The following is a 14,103-nucleotide window of genomic DNA, read 5'->3' on the forward strand; positions in this document are numbered from 1 at the left end:
AAACATTGAATGTCCAAAAATTATATAAAAAAACAATTTCACTTTAAGTTGATCGTGTCTGGATACGTTTTTAATGTCCATTGCAGAAAAAAAACATAGCTGTCAAATTTATTTTTTTAACCATTTTTCCTTTAATTTTGAATATGAATTATTTGATCACCTTGATTTATTTCACCAATAAAAAAAATCATGCAAAGAAGGGTTAACTCAAATCCGTTTAGTACTTTTTTCCTGATAGAGTTAAGAAACATCTATCTAGCCATCCATCTAACGTTACAAGCTTTTGTGTTAATAATACAAAAGTTTCATAAAATTTTGCGTGATAAATATTTATCGAGTGATTCCTTTATAAGTTCTATATCTATTTTGCCTCATAATTTCTGCATCTTTTAAATGCGTAAACACTCATTATGATATAAGATAATATGGGACAATAAATAATATTTTTTTTATGCAACTTAGATTGGCAAACAAGCTGACGGCCCACCTGATGTGAAGTGGTAACCGTCGCCTATAGACATGAGCAGTATCATGGACATAATAGAGTATACTGTTTCGCCCATGATACCCCTCATGCGTTGCCATTCCTGAGGACTCGGGTGTTATTCCGCTGTACCCAGTAAATTCACGCCATATCCCACCCTTCAAACCGAAACACAGCCATGCAAACACAACTGCTTCACGGTTGAAACACGAATGGGACAGAGGTAGTCAAGCAATCGACTTTTGTACAAAGTTTCCCTTTGGTAAATATTAAATAATATGTCAAGATACATTGTATGCGTAAGTATATAGAACACTGTTAAAAGAACGAACTGTTAATTTGACAATTAGCTGACAAAAAGTTGACCCGTTTTTGAGGCTTATCTATATAATCTAAGAGGTACATATATTGTGACGAACATTTAAATAACTAACCCAAGTATACTGGGGGGGAAGGGATTGTTAGTATTGGAGACTGAGAATCCCATTGCTAGCAATATACCCAACCAGGTCGACATCCTCGCGGTTTCCCTGGAAACTATCATGGTTAATTCCTGATGAATTCATCATGATGGGCTAACTGGCCTGTTTTCATTCTCATCGATCACCCTTCACTGGTGCTCCGCCAGCGTATCCCGTTAGCGCAGGCGGGGTTACCATACCATTTTCACCCATAAAAAATAAACCCAAGTATACTATCATGAAAGAGTATTATCTATAAAAATTGTCTGAGCACAGTTAGTTCCCGTTATCAAAATTTGTCAATCTCGAATTACGGACCCATGTACCCATCTCTCGTGTTGCTGTATATCAAAGGGTAAATTCCATAACGTAGAGGTATTTTTTCCCGCCATAAATTGTGAGTTACCACAGATAATAAATCAAGGTGTGCTTGAAAGGTTGACGTGATAGTCGGCGTCATACGCAACTTCTTTTGCCGCTTTTAGTAAAAAAAAAGAAGATAAATTTATAAAAGATATAAATAGCAGGTATTATAATAGATATAGTATTTAAATAATCAGGGCATTATTTTAACTAGTAGACATAAAAATTTAGTTTATAAATACATATTAATTCTAAGTGTTATAAAAATATGACATTCTAATTAACTTGAACACGTTTTGAGCAGTTGACTATCCAGGGACCTAGTCAAACACATAAAAAATTTCATTAAAATCGGTTTAATAGAAGTTCAGTGATTTAAAGACGATGCAATTTTAGATATAGTACATTTAAATAAATACACATAATGTTAACAGAGATTTAAAAGAGTAACTGTTGAGCTTCTTGCGGGCTCTTCTCAACAGATAAGAACTTTCCGAACCCTGCAGTAGATTTAAAAATAAATGACGATTTAAAAATGGTTGTAAACAAGCCTATTTGAATTTGAATACATACGTATAGAAGAATTAAATTTAATATGAAGATATAGATAAAAAAAAAAAAAACTTTAAAAGTAATACTTACAAGTAATACTTATTTAATCAATACATATAATAAAATCGTAGCTGGTCGCTGTCTGTACATGGAAGATATATAAAAAAAAACTAAGCCATACGTTTTATCTTCAACCTCCGCAAATTCGATCACATTTCTTTATATCGGTCTCAGCTCAAGTGGCTTTCCATTCGTCAACGCAGAAACGTTAGAACTTTTTGTACCCTGTTTACACTCTTCTTCGAAACCCCCAGTCTCCTAACTACTTAAGAAGTAAATTCCATTATCTTTTTGAAACTCACGAACGTAACCTTCGTTCCAATAATACTCTCCAATTATCTTTCCCCTCTCACCGTACTGGTTTCGCTTCAAACTTTTTCTTACATTCTTCACGACTCTGGAACGCGCTTCCTGATGCCATTAAGAGACTACCGACTAAACCGTCTTTCAAAAAAGCGTTCACGCTCACTTTTTATTTTTATCCGAGCAGTAAACACTTTATATTATTCTCAATTTCGTGTATAATATAGTATATGTCATATATGTGTAAGTATATTTGTTATTTATATATATTTATTCGTTTATATATGTAATTTTAGTATGTATGTATATCAATAATTAGTAGTACCGCATTCGAGTATTCTGACACTTCCCTATGGTTGACTGGGAGAAAATGCTTTTAGCATTAAGTCCGCCATGTACACATATTTGTACTAATGAATAAATAAATAAATATATGGAGACTTTATGAACGCAATAGAATTCAAAACAATGATTATTAGAATTTTTGTCTGTTTATCTGTTTGTCTGTATGTTTATGCATGCTAATCTCAGAAACGGCCTAATTGTTTTGAATTAAGTCTTCACTATTGCATTGCAGTTTTGCTCCACTTAACATTTAGTGTTTGTTTTATTTCAATCGGTTTATAAATAACAAAGTTATATCAATCTAAAGAATCACATATAAAATGCTATAAAATAACCGTTTTTTATTATATATATTTTCGAAAATTCTGCCTACTCGTGCGAGGCCGGGTCGGATCGCTAGTTTAGAATAAGTATAAATGTTTTCACCATTAAACTCCTATAAAGAAGTTACGAATTCAAATTAAATACGAATTGCGTAACGTCTGATTATCAGATACGTGTAATCCCAAGAGTTTTCAAATCTTCGGGGATTATGGCGTGATGGATGGAAAGAGTGTAGGAAACACTCCGTTTATCCACTGCGAGAGATTAGACTGTCTTCAGACAGACAGTCAGATCTTATAATATATACTATACCAAAATAAATCTTTAATCTTTTACTATCTATTTAAAATATCAGCCTTGTGGAACCAACATAGAATAGGTCACTCCTTTCATTCTCGCGAATGTCGTAAAAAGCGACTAAGGGAATTTAAGGGAAAGGTAGAGGGATGGGCAGCAGTGTCCTTCTTGAAACATCTCCAAGGCCTAATTGCGGGGGGGAAGGGATTGTTAGTAACGGAAACTGAGGGCCCTATTGCTAGTAATATACTTAACCAGGTCGATCTCCCCGTGGTCCCCCCTGAAAACCATCGTGCTGAATTCCAAGTGGGTTAGTTCATCACGATGAGCTAACAGACCTGCTTTTTTTCATTCTCATCTATCATCCCTCACAGGTGCCCTGCCAGCGTATACTGTTAGTGCAGGCGGACTAACCAATCCATCATCATCCACTAAAAAAAAGGCCTAATTGCGGGTATCAGTCAGCCTGCTGAGTGTGGCAACTACGGGAAAATCCCCTTAATAGAGGGAGGCTGATATAATGATGGTATGATGATAGGTTAGGTAGTTTAAGATAGGTGGGATCTGAACATGATGGTCATGCAACTTAATGTTTTTGCTCCGTCGCAAAAAGTGTCTAATGTTTCATAATTTAAACTCGGCTTAATAAGTGAGTTACATAGTGAGCCACTATCAAAAGCGCTGACATCGCGTCGCATTTAAAACTCGTGTAAATGACGTAAATGCCTAATTAGGTAACGCTGACGCTACAGCTCGAGGCTGGTCTACGTGACGTCTTGAAAACGCACTCCTGGTTCACGCTTTGAACTGGGCAGTCGTTTTAGTTTAATTAGATTTAAGAATTGCACTCCTAGTTCACACTTCGAACTGGGCAGTCATTTTAGTCATAACTAGATATAGGATTTGCACTCCTGGTTCACACTTCGAACTGGGCAATAATTTTAGTTATAATTAGATTTAGGAATTGCACTTCTGGTTCACACTTTGAACTAAGCAGTGATTTTGTCACAGTATCAGCAATATATTGTAACTTTTATCAATAGAATTCAATTAGTTTTAATAAAATTTCGTTTTTTTGAGTCCTCTGGTTGTCATCCTCAAAATTAGCATATAGTAGTTAATAATAATAATAATCATTTATTCAGCTAAAAAATATATAAACATTAATGCCAACTTTATACATCGAAGTAATAATTGTGTAGTAGCAGATGAAATGGTTCCCACACAGCTTAAGCTGCAGCGTGTTCCTGCAGCGCTGATTTTCAGTGGGACCACCACTCGATAGGTGGTTTTGATCGGAGAACGTTGGATGTTTGTCTGGTAATTAGTCAGCCCGCATGCAGGTCGCATTTGCAAATTGCTCGAGAAATCACATACAGTGCTGTTTTATGTGGAAAGTTTGGACGATTTGGAAATGCAACGTAGGTGGCTCCCCTAAATGTTATAATTAAATTATTTACAATTTAATGGTTATATTTATATGTGCAATGAATTGTATAGTTTTGACAATATAGTATAATAGCTATCTATTATACTATATTGTTATTTTTTGTTATATTTATTGTTATTTTTTGTTATATTTATTGTTATTCATTACTGTTTCTTGTTTTTTGTTTACCGTTACGTTTTGTAATTATCTAACGTTACTTTTTATTGTTAATTAAAGATTACAATAGTAAACTTATTATAGATACAAATAAATCATAGTGAGAAAATAATGGACAATCTTGTCGCTAAAAGCGATATTTTCTAGACAACCTTTGGATGGAGAGGAGTAGATAGATAGATAATTTATTTACATTACTTACAGCACACAAATTACAATAAAAACATATACACAATACACAGTAAAAGAGATAAAAGAATGAAAATAAAAAAAAGCAACAAAACAAAAAAAAAAACAAAATATATAAACCAACAATTTCCTTTCTTTCCTTTCCTTCATACGTGTGCCAACAGTAACACAAAATGGTCACAACTCAGTTTATTGCTTTGCCCTTAAAAGAGCAAAACACTGATATTCTGTTGTGGCCAACAGTAACTAGTACTAAACAGTTTCATTGGAGGCACGATGAAAATGTTAGAGTAGATAAGCTCAATGGTAAAAATATTAATTCTTTTTTATTATTGACAGTCTATTGAAGTCCGCAAGTTTACTAATAAAACTTGAAGACCGATGTCTTTGTCCTGTTGTATATTATTTTATTAAGCTTTCTCCAACAGAAAATTCTATCATTTCTAAACATACATATATAATACATGTAAAAATATAAATATATATTCCTACTTATTATATATATATATATATATATATATATATATATATATATATATATATATATATATATATATATATATATATATATATAGTAATTGTCAGGCTTGGCAAGAAAGGGATAGTTCAGTCTATGCTGAGACCACACGGCATTTTTTGAATACTTAGGAATGGCAAAAAATGGGAGATATTACGGGCGAAACAGTCTATAGGCGACGGCTACCACTTTTCATCAGGTGGGCCGTCAGCTCGTTTGCAATAAAAACTCATTTTGTTTATTAAATAATTAAATATTGATAGGCCAAGATAAATTATTCACGTAAGTAACGTAAGCACACTGAAAAAAAAAACGTGTCAGCTAATTTGACAATTGGCTGACAAAACATTGAGACTCGATTTTGAGTTTTTTAAATTTTTGAGACTCGATGCTCTATCTATATAACCTAAGTTTATACATTAACATACAATTAATAGATATGCTTAGTCAAAAACCGGCCAACTTGTTATCCATGTGTGCGTGAATCTAGATACTAAAATGTATGGTCATTACTCAGTAAGTAAGAGAAATATATAAAGTAAGGTTAAGTAAAAAAATAAAAATGATAAAAATAAACATATTTTTTCAATAAAATGGACTTGGTATTCCGTATTGGAAGAACAATACAAAAAGAAGACTGTGTATTTTGTTGAAATCAAATTAATTCCTCCTGTAGGCCTAAAGCACAGAATCTATTCTGTGACTAAAGTTTCGTCTCAGGACATCCCCTTAGGGAAAGAATAATATTAGCGTTCTATTAGATAAGAAAAATAACTTGCAAATAGACATGGCTGTTGTCAATGTTTCCTTCGCGTCGGTTTTGAAATTCGAAATGAAATTTTAAAAAGTTATCAGGGTCGTTGGCGGGAAACTGTGGAATAAAATTTGAATGTACTTTTTTTTATGGCAACACGAACATGGTAGGCGAATGAAATTTGGTACACAGCTATCCTAGTTTACCGTATTGATACTATTTTATTCTGATTAATGCGGGCAAATTTATGAGATACATTTAATATTTTTATTGTTAGTTTTTTCACTGTTGGTTATATATTATATTTGTATTTTTATTTGATTATTAACTCAATTCAAAATGGAGGCGTTCTCAGTTCTTACGTATTTTTTTTTATGTTTAATTACGCGATATTTTCGTCAATTGTAAACTGTGTTTGTACCGTATAAAGGTCGGTATAATATACAGCAGTATCTATAAATTGTAGTTACAATATCTATACATATATTGGTCCAATAACAGAAATATTAATGATCGGTTATCCATATGTAATAACGAAAAGAATAACCCGTTCGTAATAAATGTAGATATCAGACTGGTATGGGCGATATGGCAATGGGCTGTTCATCAATGGATATTAACCATTTCTAGTGTAGTATTATGCTGCTATCGTCTATATTATTAATTTTTTTCACGATCGACTGTGTTGGCGACAGACCTCCTTTCATATAAGTTTACCTTTTTTAGATTTATATTTTTATATTATGAATATGTCTTTTGATACATGTTTTATTTTTCTAGTCGATTGACATATTTTTGTTGTATTGTGTGTTTGTCTTAAAAAAGTATATTGGTAAGCCTCTTTTAATATTATTTTATTATTGTCGCTGCCCTCCCCTTCTACCAGCGCCGTTTTTAGACTGGCTGTTTTTATGCAAAGAATTTTTTTGTTTAATGCTGTAATGTATAACCAGTAATGAGAAGAAATATGATTGGCCACATGATGAATAACAGCCTTGGGTAATATCTATATATCTACATAGTAATATTTATATATTTGGACCAATAACGGATATATTGTATATCAGTTATCCAATATAAGTATAATACCGAAACGAGAAATCTTTTAGTGCAATATATGCACTAAAACGTACATTAATAACAACAAATTATTAACAATGTAAAATACAGAAATTTCTGTGGAATATTTACTTTCACCAACTACTTAATCTCACACTTAGGTGCTGGTTCAGGGCTCCCATAATTCGCGTTATCGTTGTCTATTTTTCCTCGATTCATGTGTATACGTAGATAAACAATAAAAATAATAAATAATACCTAAACTTATCCCAAATAAACCGAATACTATTGATATTTCCAAAAAATGCCGTGCAGGTCGATATTTGTTTTACCCCGTCAAAATAAAACTGTCTTGTTGTACGGCATTCACACCAGAGGGCAGACATCTCCATATATCCCCGTAGTGAGTCATTTACAGGGACGATATAGATTTATGTCTCTCTCTCTCTCTCTCTCTCTCTCTCTCTCTCTCTCTCTGTGTGTGTGTGTGTGTGTGTGTGTGTGTGTGTTGTAGAATTGTGAAAGTGCAGTGCCGCGAGGTTATTAAAAATATTGCAGATAAAATAAACAAAGTTTTCAAAACTTATCTCTAAAAGAGATCTGTTCCAGTTAATCTAACACGGTGCTTCACTAGTGCAGGCGGTAGTCCCGGTAGTGCAGGCGGAATTACCATGTCATTTTCACCCATTAAAAAAACATAGTGGCTTAGAAAGTAGTAAGGAGGCAGTGTAGTGCCAAACAGTGTCACATATATATATATATATATATATATATATATATATATATATATATATATATATATATATATTATATATATATATATATATATATATTATATATATATATAGTAAGTTACCATCTTATAGGCATATCTCTTCGGTAACATGTTACGGTTACCAGCGTTTATTATTATATCGGGCATCAAACCCGCACCCTCTGGTAATACGCCATTCATATTCACAACGTGCTCGCATACGAATGCCTTACGACAGTTACGCTCAATCTTTTCCCTTGCGGGTCGCGATATAGGCTGTTCTGCGGGACGCGGGTCGCAAGCGTAAATTATGTTTGTTTAAAACTAAAAGTGACTAGCGGGTTTGCTTTTTCAAATTTTATTTTACAACACAGGGGGCAAACGAGCATGCGGCTCACCTGATGGTAAGTGACTACCGCCGCCCATGATCACCCACAACACTAACGGCATTGCAGGTGTGTTACGATTGCGATTAAATATATTTGTATACTAGTTGAATTGACAGATGTTGTTCTTTTGTTTTTAAAACTTAAGTTCATGTGTGAGACGAGATGCTGTAACGCAATTTTTTTTTATACCACTGATATGGCAAAAAAGCATACGGCCCACCTGATGGTGAGCGGTTATCGTGCCCTATGAACGCCTGCAATACCAAAGGTATTACGTGCGCGTTGCCGGCCCTGAAGAAACCTCTTTACCCCCCTTTTAAAGAACCCCATGCTGTAGTCTCTTGGGAAAACGTCGTCATGGAGCTCATTCCATAACTTGAGTGTTCGTGGAAGAAACCATCTCTGAAACTGTGTTGTACGCGATCATATAGGCTGTAGGGTATGCGGGTGGATTGCCTGTTGATGGCGAGCCGTAAGAGTCCTCAGGAATGGCAACGCATGGGGGCTATCATGGGCGAAACAGTATACTCTGTTATGTCCATGGTACTGCTCATGTCTATAGGCGACGGTTACCACTTTCCATCAGGTGGGCCGTCAGCTTGTTTGCCATTCTAAGTTGTATAAAAAAAATTGTCTACTACTGTATATAGGCCAATCCCATAAGGGGGGTATTGCCAGTAGTTACCACGTTTGGCTGGCGGATTGGCAACCTCAGTTAGGCTTTAAATAAAAAGGCTTAAAAAAAAGGTTTAAAAAGGCTTTGGCACAATTGAAGTCGGTTTCTTGTCAATTAATTATAATGTACCCTCTAAAAATTAAACTATTAAATAACTAGTGATTTTTTTATTACAAAATATCATAATTAATGTTATGGAATGAGAATGCCGAGATTTTCCCAAGAGACTGCAGCATGGGGTTCTTCAAAAGGGGGGTAAAGAGGTTTCTTCAGGGTCAGCAACGCACGCGTAATACCTCTGGTATTGCAGGTGTTCATAGGCGACGGTAACCACTTACCATCAGGCGGGCCGTATGCTTGTCTGCCACCTCAGTGGTATAACAAAAAAAATTGTACGAGTAGTTTGTGAAAGTAAAAAAACATACACCAGATTTTAGATAAAAATAAAATTGATAAAAATAAGGCGAACAAAATATTTGTATATTTTTCTTTTCATGTTGCAGTTTTTTTTGCAGGCCACCGATTGAGTGCAACTGGTTTATCAGGAATTTAGCATGCAATTGTGCTAGTATGCGGGCACCCTAAGGCAATTCGATTTTGGCTAATGGAGAGAACGAATATGATGATTCGATATTGGTTAATCGAGAGGTTTATAGGTATTGTACGTACGAAACGATTATAGCGATGTATCGATATTATCTGATTCGATGCTCGGCGAAAATGAACATGGAAATACATGTATGATATTATATCTTATAAACTTCAAAACGGTTAAATCAACTTTCTGGCAAATCTTTACTGATATATGTATATGAACTAGTTGCCCGCCCCGGCTTCGCACGGGTGTGCTTATGCAGAAAGTGAACTTTCCCCCTTACAATGCACAAAGTAAGTGCAAAGTGAACTTTTACACTCACTTTTATGTATAAAAAATTTTTGAACCAAAATTTTTCACTTTACCATACTATTTCTGAATTTTTCTTTCAAACAAACTAGGGATGTGTAATACTGTACGAACACGATACGGTAGAAACACGAATGGGACAGAGGTGCCCGAAAACTTAAATTTTAGATATAAGCGCTTAAACTGTTTATTGCACAGCACATGCTGAGTGGTGACCATGTTGGCAATAATAAATGTAAAGTTTTTTTTTTAATTCATAATGTATGTAACTTTTTGTTGTTGTCAATAAATGTTTTCTTTCTTTCTTTCTTTCTTTCTTTCTATTGTTATATTGTCATTTTTAATAATAGTGCATGTGATGTTCGCCTGCAAACGACTTTTACATTAGGCAGAGTTATTTTTGTGTTATTGATTAAGTAGAATATAAAATGTAAAAAGTTGTAGGTTAAAAACATTAGTAAATAAATAAACAAATATACTGTGACGTCCAGGATACCTTTCATGTATTTCCGAGCTCCATGGTGTGATGTACACTGTAATTTCAATGCTACATCCCACAGCAGCCATGCAAACAATTGCTCGACGGCAGAAACACCAATGGGACAAAAGTACCCAAGCAAATGTCTTTAGTACAAAGCCACCCTTGGTAAACTTTGAAGTAGCGTCTTAACAATGAGTTAAATCTTAACACAATACTTTTATAATGCCAATTGTTGAATTCATAATAATTCATTTCTGATGCTCGGTTTATTGCCAAAGCTTTTGGGGCGAACTTCCACCAACTTTAATATTAATAAGCGTTGGCAAAGTTACATTTTGTTACTGAGTAATCTTTGATATCGTAATTTTGTTTTTCATTACGCTTAAAACGTATCTACTTGGCTGGTATTTAACTGTCTTTTTGCGGTGAGGCGAAACCTCTTAAACTTTGAAATGAAATGAATAATGGCATCGTTGTGAATGAACTTTTTTAATTAAATCAACTAAAGAACAATATTTCATAACGTTGATGTAGTATAAACACACTTTATGTACTTATCTATGTACTAGTTTAAAACTCTGACTTCGTTCGCGTGACCGGGTTACGTTGATTGACCGGTTTAAAAAGTAGTACATCAAAGTCTGTTTAAAAACATTACTTTAAACGAAGTACTTATAATTTATTAATTTTATTATTCTCAAATACACGTATGTACATGTATGTGTACACATGTATGTGTACAAGGCGGATTTAATGCTAAAATCACCTCTATCCCTTTCGTGTTTCAACCGTGAAGTAGTTGTGTTTGCATGGCTGTGTTTCGGTTTGAAGGGTGGGATATGGCGGGAATTTACAGGGTACAGAGGAATAACACCTGAGTCCTCAGGAATGGCAACGCATGGGGGGTATCATGGGCAACAGTATACTCTGTTATATCCATGGTATGTCTATGTCTATTGGCGGCGGATACCGCTTCTGTCAGCTTGTTTGCCATTATTGGTTTTGCTTGTAGTTGCTACACTTGGCAGGCGGATTAGCAACCGCAGTTAGATTTTGGAGATGTTTTAAGCGCTGCTGTCCATCTCTCGCCCTCCCTTAGTCGCCTCTTACGACACCCATGGCAAAGGACGGGGTGGCCTATTCTATGCCGGTATCACATGGCAATATCTTTCTTATAGACTAAAAGCCTCATTATAAAAAAAAAAAAGGTAAAAGAAAAACAACCGAATTGAATCGTTATTTTTTTTTAAACGTAATAAATAAGAAAAATTGCACAAATTGTTGGAATATGTATAAAGATATAGATTTAGTATATAGAATATATGATATATAAGTAATAATATATATGAGTAATAGGTATGATATATAAATAAATAAATAAATAAAATATATAAGTATGATATAAGTATAAACAATATAAGTTTATAATTGTTTATACTTATTATATATTCCATTACTTCCTTCAAGAGAAGACTGAAATCACATCTTTTAATCAATTGTACATGATAATTCTATACACTTATACATATGTATATATATTTATCTATTTACTTATTTACATATTTATTTATTTATTTATTAACAGTTTGTGATTGTTTGTTGTATTAACATTATTTTTACCGGTACCTTTCCTGCACTGAATTACCGAAATTAAATTATTGTCTCTCTAACTACACTTGGTTGGCTGGAAGATATCTCTTTCAGAGATAAGTCCTCCCTTGCTAACAAGTTGTTAAACTAATAGCCACATGTATTGTTCAAATGCAATAGAGAATATATATAAAACTGCATGTACAAGAGTGCAAAGCTGCAGACAAACTGCAAAGCAGTTTCGCTGCACTAACAAAATGTATTGTCTATATAACTGTTTACTTGAAATAAATAAATGAAATAAAATATTTAAAAACAAATAATAATGTTATTTTGTTCATAATATTCTTATAATTCTGTACAAGAGATTAAACCCGTAGCAGCGTACATCCTTTGAGGGAAGCAGCGACAAAGCGGCCATTAAAAATAATTGCTCTTACGTTATATTCTACTTAGTCTTTTTGTATTTTGCAGGGTCAATGCACTGCTATTCAGAAGAGTGGCAACCCTAGCTGATAGATGTAAGTAGCCCTTCACCAGAGGGAGACTGTATAATTTAAGATTAATAAAACAAACTTATTTATTTATTTGTTTGTTTTATTTCCTTATTCAGTTATTTATTTTTCTCAAACATGCTTGGAAATGTGAGCATTATTTTCACAATCTTCATCGAGATAAATCAAACTCGCCGTACTGGCCAGATACATGCGGGCAGCGGCCGGCAAAAGTTGTATGAAAATCCATATCTGTCGTGTTTTGCGGCCAGATAAATTACTATGTAAACTCATATCTGTCCTGTAATTTAAAAATGGAATGACCTTTTACTTCGAAACATAGTTACCAAGGAGGTAACTAATAAAAGGTTTAATTCAAATTTCGAACTGGTTTGCAAATAGAAACAAAGGAACATTATGGCGCGTGAAACATTATTATTGTTCGTTATTCGTCATTGAACTTAAAAAGTGAAATTGTGTTTTTGATTTCCGCGCATTGTTTGAGAAAAGTACTATACAAGCCTTGGCCACAACTAAGCATTGATGGACTCACGTATGTGTGCCTCGGCTACGCCTCGGCCCACAATTTGCACGTTCGTCCATCAAAGCCTCAGTTGCTGGTCGCTGCATTAATGTACTATTATTATCTTGTTTCTATATCCTTACAGGACCAATTCAACATGGTACCTACAAACACATAATTTAAAAAAAAGAATATTTCTAAACTGAACTAAACTTATTTTGCTAAAATTACTATAAGACAAAATTGTAAGTATATTATTCCATATATGGCTTTATGGTATCCTTACCTGTGGGTGTAGTAAGAAGTGACTAAGGAAACTTAATTGTCGAGGTATGGACAGTCGCGTCCCTTTAAAAAATATAACCAAAGCTTAACTATGGTTGCTAATTCGCCTGCTAAGCATGGCAATTATTTGCAAAACTCCTCAAAGCGAAGGCTGCCATGTTCGGCACAGGGCATGATATGATGACGATGATTTTTCAGAAAAAAAAACCCAGATCGGTTTACAACTGACGGAGAAATGAGCTAAAAATATATATATAATAATAATAAAAATATATATATATATATATATATATATATATATATATATATATATATATATATATATATATATATATATATATATATATATATATATATATATAAAATCGAATTGAAAACTTCCTTTTTGAAGTTTGGTTGCAAATTCGTCTACCTTGGGTAACTTTGTCTCATTTGCATTTCTGTCGTGAAGCGGCTGTCGGTTTAAAGGGTGGCACATGAGAGTGAAATTACATGGAAGGGATTTTTTTTTAATGGATGATAATGGAATGGTAACCCCGCCTGCGCTAATTGTATAAGCTAGCTGAGCGCCAGTAAAAGATGATAGGTGAGAATGGAAACAGGTCAATTGGCCCATCCTAACTAATTCAATAATAATTAACCACTATGATTTCCAGGGGAGACCGCGTGGAGTTCGAGCTGGGGTTGATAGTC

At 34.0% G+C, this 14,103-nt stretch overlaps 2 protein-coding genes across 2 annotated transcripts in view; one reads left to right on the forward strand and one right to left on the reverse strand.

Annotated features, from left to right (window-relative positions):
• Positions 1-14,103, forward strand: part of LOC128202604 (serine/threonine-protein kinase PRP4 homolog) — a 185,642-nt gene that overhangs the window by 151,347 nt on the left and 20,192 nt on the right. The gene's annotated exons all lie outside the window — the stretch shown is intronic.
• LOC113511494 (neuropilin and tolloid-like protein 1) overlaps positions 1-14,103 on the reverse strand; it is a 237,585-nt gene that overhangs the window by 17,889 nt on the left and 205,593 nt on the right. The window lies entirely within an intron of this gene.

Source organism: Galleria mellonella, unplaced genomic scaffold (genome assembly GCF_026898425.1).
Source record: "Galleria mellonella isolate WM207_F2 unplaced genomic scaffold, CSIRO_AGI_GalMel_v1 utg1053, whole genome shotgun sequence".
NCBI classification, from domain to species: domain Eukaryota; kingdom Metazoa; phylum Arthropoda; class Insecta; order Lepidoptera; family Pyralidae; genus Galleria; species Galleria mellonella.